The 11,392-nt window shown below is 36.8% G+C and overlaps 1 long non-coding RNA gene across 1 annotated transcript; it reads left to right on the forward strand.

Annotated features, from left to right (window-relative positions):
• The first annotated feature begins 6,849 nt into the window (after window positions 1–6,849).
• LOC149496808 (uncharacterized) lies at window positions 6,850–10,936 on the forward strand. The gene is made up of 2 exons (XR_016320683.1): window positions 6,850–8,044; window positions 10,630–10,936. It is a non-coding gene; the product is annotated as an uncharacterized LOC149496808 (long non-coding RNA).
• Window positions 10,937–11,392: the final 456 nt, after the last annotated feature.

Here is an 11,392-nt window from a genome sequence, read left to right on the forward strand (position 1 = left end):
GGAAATGTTCCCGAAATTTCGGTAGAACCTAGGCTACACATAATTAATAAGTTTATTTAGATTAAATCTATAACTTGATATATAATAAATACAGCGCTCTAATTATTTTATTATTATCATAAATATTCATTTAATTATTCAATTATTTATTTATTTTATCATTGTTGTTTATTGTTAATATTATTTATTTATTTATTTGCATTCGAGTATGGATGTCTAATTGTGCATTGCATTATGATGTTTAATTGATCAATATGTCTGCATTTAATGGCAATACTTGATTAATTGTGATGTGATAATGCTATGCCTTGTTTGTGTAGAGTTGGGATGAAGTGGGTCACCATGGGTTTGTGAGGGCGGTCCACGAGACCGTTGGCCGTATGGGAGATCGGCACCTCGTGTGCATCTGATGATATGATAAGAATGATATGGAAAACCACAGGGTAGCCTCTTGTCGGTATGGAAAAGGAAAGAGAGAATGGAAAAACAATGAGAGGACTAGTCAAGTGAGGATTATGTCACGGACAAATTCCGTGACCGTGTTAGGCCCTCATTGAAGAGCGTACCTAGCTGCGTTTCAACCTGCGCGGGTTGGGGCGGCTTAGCATATTAAGTCATTGTTCCACCCTAGTAGCCCTTACCCCATGCAAAGTTTGCATGCAGGCGGGGTATTGTGCCGCGGGGCACAACTGGTCGGGAGCTGGGCCGCTCCCCTGATGAGCCCATGGCAAGGCGAAACCAGTGTGGTATGGTATGGCAAGGCTTGCCTCGGAGCCAAAGTACTGCCAAGTGGGCAGGCTCTCGGGGCGCCGCACGGGAGCTGTGCTGCGCGAGACTCTAGGCTCGTGACAGAGTGGTATCAGAGGGTTGTGGGACTCTCCATCCCTGCTGCTTTGACACATAACTCGAACTTCTCCTTCGGAATGACCTTTGTCAATATATTCGCAGCATTTCTGTCTGTGTAGATCTTTCGCAACTGAAACTGCTTCTCTTCAATGGTAGATCTAAGCCAATGATATCTTACATCAATGTGTTTCGTTCGTGCATGATACATAGTATTTTTGCTCAAGTCTAACTCACTTTGACTATCACAATAAACTATATATTCTTCCTGTTGCACACCTAATTCTTGAAAGAATCTCTTTAACCAAAGCATTTCTTTTCCTGCTTCTGTTGCTGCAACGTACTCTACTTCAGTCGTTGATAACGAAACACATTTTTATAATCTTGATTGCCATGAAATAGCTCCCCCCGAGAATGTAAATAGGTATCCTGATGTAGATTTTCTTTCATCAAGATCACCGGCCATATCTGCATCTGTGTAACCAACAAGTGCAGCCTTTTCACCTCCAAAAGTTAAACATAACTTTGAAGTTCCTCTCAGGTATCTGACGATCCACTTCTCTGCTTCCCAATGTGTCTTCTGGGGATTTGACAGAAATCGACTCACAATGCCAACTGCATGAGCGATATCTGGTCTCGTACACACCATTGCGTACAAACTTTCGACCGCTGAAGAATATGGAACATTTAAGATATCTCCTTTTTCTTTCTCTGTTGATGGGTAGGATTTCTTACTCAACTTGAAGTGAGCGGCAAGCGGAGTGCTAACTGGTTTAGCATTCTTCATGTTGAACCTCTCTAGAACTCGTTCAATATATTTTTCCTGCGATAACCATAACTTGCAGGATTTTCTGTCTCGAATAATCTCCATTCCGAGAATTCGCCTTGCCGATTCCAAATCCTTCATGTCAAATGCTTTTGACAAATCACTCTTTAACTTGCTAATCATATGTGCATCTGGTCCAACGATTAGCATATCATCAACATATAAGAGAAGGATGATAAATTTACCATCAGGGAATTTCTGAACATATACACAAGGATCTGCATTTGTCCTTTTGTATCCTTGATTCACCATGAAAGAATCAAACTTTTTATACCATTGTCGCGGTGCTTGTTTCAACCCGTACAAGCTCTTCTTCAAGCGACAAATCATGTCCTCTTTTCCCTTGACCTTGAAACCTTCTGGTTGTTCCATATAGATTTCTTCCTCTAGATCCCCATGCAAGAATGCGGTCTTTACATCAAGCTGCTCCAACTCAAGATTCAAACTAGCTAGTAGACTTAGCACCACTCGAATAGAATTCATTTTCACAACTGGTGAAAAAATCTCATCAAAGTCAATACCTTTCTTTTGAGTAAAGCCTTTGACGACTAATCGAGCTTTGTATCTCACTAGGTTGCCATCATCTTTTTTCAGTTTGTACACCCATTTGTTCTTGAGTGTTCTCTTCCCTTTTGGAAGTTTCACCAGCTCATACGTGTCATTCTTTTTCAAAGAATTCATCTCCTCTTGCATGGCTTTTGTCCAGCAATCTCTGTCTTTACAAGATTGCACATCTTGGAAGCTTTCTGGCTCCCCCTCATAAGTAATCAAAATGTAATCAGAACTAGGGTACCTTGTAGATGGTTGGCGTTCTCTGGTTGACCTTCTTAACTGAGGTTCAACTCCTTCTGGTGGAATGGGGTTCTCTGGCTCCCCCTGCTCAACACCTTCTGCATCACTGTTATCATCTACAATCGTCTCTTGATCCCCTACGACTAGCTCTTCTTCTTCTTCTCGTTTTGATTCTGGCATTCCTCCTCCTGTGACATTATCTGTAGGAATGCTTCCTGGTGTAATATCAACAACACCATCACTTGTGGATTCTTCACAAGTTGTATCTACCACGATCTCATTCTCGTGGAATACTACGTCTCAGCTTCGGACAAGTTTCTTTTTCACTGGATCCCATAACCTATAACCAAACTCTTCGTCTCCATAACCAACAGAAGTGCAAGGAACTGACTTGTCATCAAGCTTCGATCTCTGCTCCTTCGGAACATGCATAAATACCTTGTAGTCAAATACCCTCAGGTGAGAGTATGAAATATTTCTACCTGTCCAGACCTTCTCCAGGATATCAAAATCTAAAGGTGCTGAAGGTAGTCGGTTGATTAGGTAGACAATATTATTGACAGCTTCTCCCCAAAATGGCTTAGGTAAGTTGGCCATTTTGAGCATGGATCTGACTCTTTCAATAATGGTGCGATTCATCCGTTCAGCAACGCCGTTGTGTTGAGGCGTACCAGGAACTGTCTTTTCATGCCTGATACCGTGCTGACTACAATAATCTCTAAACTTCTTAGAGATATACTCACCACCATTATCCGTGCGCAAACACTTTAATGCCACTCCAGTCTCCCTTTCCACCATCGCATGGAATTGCTGAAAGTGCTTGAATACTTGGTCTTTTGTGCGCAACAAATATATTCATGTTTTCCGTGAGAAATCATCAATGAAGGTAAGAAAATGCCTACTTCCTCCAAGTGATTCTACCTCCATGGGACCTCATACGTCAGAGTGTACCAACTCCAACTTGTTGTCTCTCCTTCTAGAGCTTTTCAAAAATGAGATCGGATGTTGTTTCCCAAATAAACAATAATCACAAGGGTTTATTTTACCTTTGGCTAATGGTACGAGGGACATTTTAGCCAACATATTCAACCATTTCTCACTAATGTGCGCCAGCCGCCTATGCCACAAATTTGGTGAAGCATCATCTGCAACTGTATTCAGTTGACTCGCACATATTATTGTGTGCGTCTTATACAACGAGCAACATAATTTTCCTCTCGCCACCACCAAAGACCCTTTGGTGATTTTCCAATTACCGTCACCTGTATGATGGTGATAGCCTTCCTTGTCCAGTACACTCACAGACAACAGGTTCAACCGAAGATAAGGAATATGTCTCACATTTTTAAGTGTTAATGTGCACCCGACACTTGTCTTTATGCAGATATCACCGATTCCCACCACTTGCGAGACACTATTATTTTCCATTTTAATAGTGTCAAAGTCTCCTGCTTTATAAGTGGAAAAGTATTCCCTTTTTGGAACACAGTGGTATGAAGCACCGGAGTCTACTATCCACTCGGTATCTGCATCTCCAACATGACAACAATTTGCATCATAAGTGACTAAAGTCACCTCACCATCTTCTCCTGAGACTGTAGCAGATGTATTTCTGTCATTCTCTTATCTTCGGTTTGCATGCTCCTGTTTGAGTAAATGATAATTTCTTTTGAGATGACCCTCCTTACCACAATGGTAACATTTTCTCATCTCTCTGGACTTGGATCTATGATGGAGGTCCATCTAGCCTAGCCTTACAAGCTGTCCTAGACATGGGCCTTGGTCTTGATTCCATTAGTGAAGTTGATGAAGACAGTCTAAGTGAAGATGGGCTTGGTGGGAGTGACATGTTCAATCTAAAGCTACAGCTCCTTTTAGGGCCATTTGGGTTCCTTCAAACCATCATCTTTGAAGACAACAATCAAGGAGTACTTGGTTGATCATTGACTATGAATTCCAGCTCATTTGTGTTGTTTTCAAACTTAGTTAGGTGTCCTTTGAATGAGTTATTTCAAACTTAGTTAGGTGTCCTTTGAATAAGTTGTTTTCAACCTAGTTAGGTGTATCTTTGAATGTGTTGTTTTCAACCTAGTTAGGTGTCCTTTGAAATTGTGTCTTTGAACAACACATTCAAAGGGAGTTTATGGCTATCTCTTGTTTCCCTATATAAAGGGATTTTGTGTACTTTGAAAGATAGATTTGGAATAACAAGAAAGTGTTAATCACATTTGGGTTTTATTAGTTTCCAAAAACTATTGGGTTTTGCTTGTTTCCAAAAACAATCATCTATCTTTTTAGGTACTGTAGCACGGATGCTTCTGAGTTCCTGTAGCAAGTTACTGTAGCACTCGATGCTTCTGAGTTCCTGTAGCAAGTTACTGTAGCACTCGTGTTTCTCTATCAAAACCATAGCCCTTTCCACCACGCCATCAATCTACCACTTGACTTTACATGCCCTCGACCTCTACTCTTGCTCCAGCCCCTATTCTCTATGACAAGGGCTTGTGAACTGGTACTGGCAACATCTCTTCTTCGTAGTTCTTCATTAAGTAGTCTATTCTTTACCATAGACATTGTTACCACACCGTTTGGAGCTGAGTTACTCAATGACACCACAAGAGTATCCCAACTATTCAGTAGAGATCCCAACAGTAGGCATGCTTACATCTCGTCTTTTAAGGACATACCGCTAACTGCTAACTCAGTTACATGTCCTTCAAAATCGTTCAGGTGTTGTGTAATTGATCGTCCCTCTAACAGCATCAAGTTCATGACTTTACGCATCATTAAGACTTTTCCTTGAGCATTCATAGCCTCGTACATATGCTCTAATTTCTTCTAGAGAACTTGGGGATCTTTTTCATTTCTCACATGGTTGTACAGGCTAGCATCTATTCATTGGCATATTGTACCCAATGTCTGCTTTTTTAATTTCTCCCACTGCCTTTGTTTCATTTCTTCTGGCTTTGCACTATCACCTTCAATTGGATTGTACAGATCTTTGCAATTGAGGTAGTCATCCATTTTGGATTTCCACATTGAATAATTCGAATCTGTCAATTTGATCATTGCCCCGTCGTTAGCCATGTCGAATTTTGAATCTAACAAAATTTTACTATTCACGAAATTCACTATTCACATGAATAGTAACTTTGTAGAAAATTGACAGAATTTAACAACCAAAGGCTCTGATACCAGTTGTTGGGATTATAACTGATCCCGAGTGGGGCCCAGGGAAAAATACCGTTTGAACAAAGAAAAAAAAAGGGGCATGTTTTTTTTATTGTTCAAAGGTTGGCAGCAAAGCAATTCAAAGGTTGGCATGCAACTTTGACAAAGATGGAGAGCCGTGAATGAATTATACACGGCTCTCTCGTAACTTCTCCTATAAATAGAGGTAGCGAATCCCTCTTTAATGTACAAAAACATAGAATAAGAATACACAATTGAGTGTAAAGAATTTTAGGAAAAGGTTCCTAAAATTAGGAAAGAGAGAAAATAGTGAGGATTGTAATTTTTGGGGTGTTTTTTTTGGGAAACACTTAGAGTGCCACTATTTTGTAATCTCTTTTGTACCTACTATTTTTTAGTGGAAGAATTATTCGGAGTTTTTGTTCCGTGGACATAGCCCATAACAGTTGAAGGGTAAACCACGTAAATCTCAGTGTTCTTATTTTTCATCTGGCATTTACGGTAATTATTTAATTTTTACCGTAGTTATTATTTATAGTGGATTCGATCGTCAATATCTAATATGAAATTATTGGAGGTATATGTGGTAATAGTAATTTTATTTTACTTTTACCACCGATATTTTTCCATGGACCCACTCGGGATTAGTTATAATCCCAACAGATTAGACTGGTCGGCCATGTATGAGGGATTGGCTCCTTGATGCACACGTCAAGAGAGGATGGGCCATGTGGGAGGACGGCTCATTGGGGGTTTCAGTGACGTCACTGACTAATTTCCACGTGACGTGATTATGTGAAGATGCTAATAATTGTGAATGTTGGTTGTAGCCATTCGTGTGACTGACTGCGTGAGCATATAACTAGTCGGATGACTAGATTGATATATTTACACATTCGTGTGAATGCATGTGTTGTGCAATAATTATTATTCATTTTAAACTCACATCTATTTGTTTAACCTTTCCAGGAAATAGATTTCTCTTGTCCTGGTTAAGCTTTGTTCCCTTCACGGTAGAGCTAGAAAAGAATCTTCTAATTTCAGTAATTAATTTACTTACTAACTATATGTACGAAAATTTATTTGTATTTTATCTGCTAGAGAACTCCGCAGTTGTATATCGTATGTTTTGCTAGTCATGTGATAAGATAAGTATGATATTTGCTAGAGAACTCCGCAGTTGTATGTCGTATGTTTTGCTAGTCATGTGATAAGATAAGTATGATAATTTATGTACCCATAAATGTTTTATTTATCTTCCTAAGTTTATGTATTAATGGGAAGTTCATGACATGAATGTAGTATATTACAAATTGGGCTCGAACTATGTAAGGTATAAGATGTTATATTGGGTCAAAGTATAATATATATATGGGTTTAATGTTTGAGATTCACATTAATTTAGTTGAATTTTGTAGTCAGGCTTACTACGGGTCTCGGGGGCCTTAAGCTTACCTAGACCGTAGTACCGGTCCGGCCCATGGAAACGGGTCGTGACACATACATAAAAGTAATTAAAAAGATAAATTTACAAAAATTATTAGTAATTATTGATGTTTGAAATAAATACATTAGGCAAAATAAAAATTTAGAAAGAAAGTTAAAAGAAAAAGGAATAAAAGAAAATAAAAAGAAAAAAAAGAATCTCTCTCTCTCTCTCTCTTGCCCAATTCTCTCTCCCTGACCTTCACTGCGCAAAGCCTCTGTCCACCACTGTCGGACCGATTCTGGCCACCGTTCGATGAGAACAAGGCGGCGGTCGACTCCTTCCTCGACGTTGGACCTACTTCCAACCCATTTAGCACCGATCGAACCCTCTCTTGTGTGAACCGGTGCTCTATCGCACATCGGTGAATTTCTCTCTCTTGTTTTCGGCCACCAAACCGACGAGGGTAGGTGGCGATCGACTCTCCTATAGCCGATGGTCCCTTTTTCGGCTTTCTTCCACGCAAGTAAAGCCTCTAGTGGCGCAAATCGAGACTGTCTTTGTCTTCAGTTCTCATTCCCCGATCTCCAGCGATTTCTCGCTGTTTCTGGCAAGCTCAGTCTGAGAGGGGGCCATCGATCTACTCGCCTCCTTCCGGTAAGTATTTCCCCTATAGTAATTTTGGCTGTTGGCTTCATTTTGTGAATCCACCATGATCGGTGGCAAGGGTGACAACTGCCAATGCAATTCCGGTTAAATGGTTCACCAACTTCTCGAATTGAGGCTTGAAATAGATTCCTTGTTCAGTTGCGAACAAAATAATGTAGGCATTGAACATTTCCTGCGTAGCTCGCTTTTCCAGCCACTGCCCGTGGCAGTTTTGACCGCGTTGCCGGCGGAACTCCGACGCATCTCCGGCGTGGACTCGGAGACAGAATTCTCTCCTAAGCGCTGTGAATGCAATGGTGTAGTTGGAAATTACAATGATTTTATGCATTGATTTGAATTTGCACAGTTGTGGGAAAAATTGAGTTTGGATTGATTTTTTGAAATTAATGAATTCTTTGTGCCTGGTATGATTAATTAGTATTGTAATTATGTATAATTGATGAAAGGAAAATTCCATGAAGAAATTGGAAACTGAACCTCTGTGGCTATGGTGATGACCATTTGTTTTGCTTTGAATTATAATGAATATGGGTTTGACAGTACTTGTGAATTAAACTCGATCATTGGTTTACATGTGTAGGGAATTAGTAAAGCTTTAAAATGTTTAACTGGAGATGAATTATGCGAATTTGATGTGGGTCTGAATGTAATTGTGAATTGTTTGATTGCTTGTTTATGTTTTGGTTTTTGACTTACATAGGTCTTTAATGTTGTAATGTTTAATGACGTGAATTTGTTAAAGAGAAGTTTGATGTTGTTTGAGAATTATGTGTGGCCGAATTGGCCTAGATAATTTATTATTATTTTTCTTGGTATTCCCCTGATAATTTAATGTTAATGTATATAAGGAATTGAAATTTTTAGAAATACTATTATTGGATTTTTAAAGTAGAGAAACTATGAACTTATTATTGGAATTTAATTAAAAGTATCCTTAGTAATGAAAAATATATATAGATACCTTTAATTTTTTTTAGTAAACGTGGGTTTGAATATAATTATAAGTTCTTATTGGTTGTATGCAAATGTTTTGATTTAAATGCCTAGGCAGGTAAGAAATACAACTTCCAAATAATTTTTATAAGAATAGTAGAATAATAAAAAGGGGAATTTATTTGTGAAATTTTACTATATGCATTTTGGGTATATATATATCTATATATGCACTTGATTTTAATTAATAAGCTATAAATATATTTCAAGGAAAATAAAGGGATTTTTACTAATTTAATTTGAAAAGTAAAAAAAATAAGTGAGTTATTTAGTAGGAATCTAAGAACGGTTGAATGTCCTTAAAAGCAAATCTAGTAATTTAAAAAGTTCTTAAAACAAATTAAGTGATTTAATGAGTTACTTTTAATTGTAAAAGTAAACAAGTGAGCTTATCAAAGAAATTCCTAGGCATGCATTTAGTTCTAAAATCATAAATGAGATTTTACATGAGATTTAACTAATATATCGCTTTAATTATAATTTAACGCATCTAAATAAAGATGGAGTATAAGTGTGGAATATGGATAATTTAGTATACTATTAGTTTTTATGTAGTTAATCAAATAAGATTGAAGTGAAGGTTAATTATCTAATTATGGTCTAATCTAATTGAAAAGGGGAATTATGTCTAATTGGTCTTCAATGAATGTTAACACGTTAGTAAACTTGTTAGCATGACCTAATGATTAATTGTAAGTTCAGTGTAATAATTGGTTAATTAAAGTTAGCAATGGCTTAACAAACTAAAGTGGGGATTTATTTCTACTGGTTAGGATTTATCAAATTAATGGCCTAATGCCCAAATAAGGAATGTTGGTTGTATAATTGCATAATTACATAATTACATGATGGAATGAACGAGACTAACCAATTTGAACAAGATAAACCATGCCTGTAATAATAGATGTTTTATTTTATGATTTTTTTACATGTTAATGTGGAATTAAAGTGTGATGTGTGTATGCTTACATGTTATATTACAAGAGCAAAGTAATTGAGACTATGAGTCTTAATTTGGAAATAATGCAAACATGTACGTTTACTATACCTATTGTATTTGAAGTGTGTGATGAGAATGTACTGATATCTTGATGAATTAATAATGCAATTGAAGCATGGGATGTTTAATGTGAGTTTAAATTAAGCTTTAACAAGAATGATTAAGAATTATGAGAAATTGGGCCTATGTTATGTACATGGGTCAATGGTTGTGAAATCTGATTCTTTTTCATCCTAAAATTGGGCATTGCTCTAAGTATGAGTTCCACAGGGTAAATACTAGCATTGATATGGATACAAAATTGGATTTGGAGCTATAATCATATGCTAGATACTTAGATATCTTATGAGTGAACGAACGCGCTCTACTGAATTCAAGGCTTATGCCAGTGTGATAAAGACAATTAGTTATACCCTGAGCACTCTGCTAATTGTTAGTTGATTTGATATCTGATTTGATTCTGTTCTATCCAAGCTATTAATAAGGCCCTAAACTGAAAAGATTATTTGGGAAATGATCTTATAGAAGCATTGAGCTGTACGTGTCTGGTTAATATCTGTTGTGAAGCTAAGATTATGTTGTGTTATATAATACTATGTTATTGAAATGTGGGTATCTATTGAATGTAGATCTATACTTTTACATTATGCCTTGATTGCGAATTTGACTATCTATGACTGTATATGTAATTATATAAATTCTCTCTCTATATATGTATGACTTTGCTACTTGAGTATGAGATTGATTATAATTTATGACTGCGTCTATTGAGAATGTGACTACTATTAGATGAGCACTATGTGTGCCATGGTTTAGACACCATGATCGAATGCACATTATAAGCACCACTGAGTTTTATACTTAGTGCGATGAATTTTTCTTTCGCAGGTAGAAGATCAGTGCCGACTGAGATGATCCAAAGTTCTAGCATCAGAGAAAGAGGATATTATTTCTGTTCAATTGAATTTGAATTTATTATGGACTTGACATGTAGTAGGATGTTATTTTGTTTGAGAGAGTAATTTGAGGTTCAGGATTGTAATTAATGATTTAATAAATTTTGGTGTTTAATTGGTAGGATTATTTTAAAATTTTAAGTTTTGGTATTTAGTTTTATTATTAGAGGTTTGATAGACATTCGTGTATTAAATTCAAATATTTTTATATGAATGCAAATTTTAGACATTTTTGAGAATTTTATTTTTTAGTTTTGTTATTTATTGTTGGCTAATTGATTTACTTGTGTTAAAAGAAAAATTTTAAGATCAATTGGATTTAAAGCTAACGAGTTTTTACCAAAATTTTTCTCTAATTAAATCTTCAACTAATATTTCTAATGTCAATTAATTCAATACTTTTCTTTTGAACTAAATTATCTTATTAATTTTGTACCTTCAAATAAAGAAATAAGCCAAAATATGGCTTTGGCACATAATGTGACATTCATTATCTAATCCTATAAGATCGAATAATGGGTGTTACATGTGCGCCAAACGTATGGCTTCCCCCACTTATTCATGATGTGCGCCATTTCCACACAGACAGACTTAAGAAAGGTGATTTAGATCACTAGAGAAAAGAAAAAGATGATATTGAAGGTTTAGACTCTCAGATTTACCTTGCTTTGAAGAAAATCCCGAGATTGGTTTGA

Source organism: Jatropha curcas, chromosome 4 (genome assembly GCF_041381405.1).
Source record: "Jatropha curcas cultivar XTBG-Jc1 chromosome 4, XTBG_Jcur_1.0, whole genome shotgun sequence".
NCBI classification, from domain to species: domain Eukaryota; kingdom Viridiplantae; phylum Streptophyta; class Magnoliopsida; order Malpighiales; family Euphorbiaceae; genus Jatropha; species Jatropha curcas.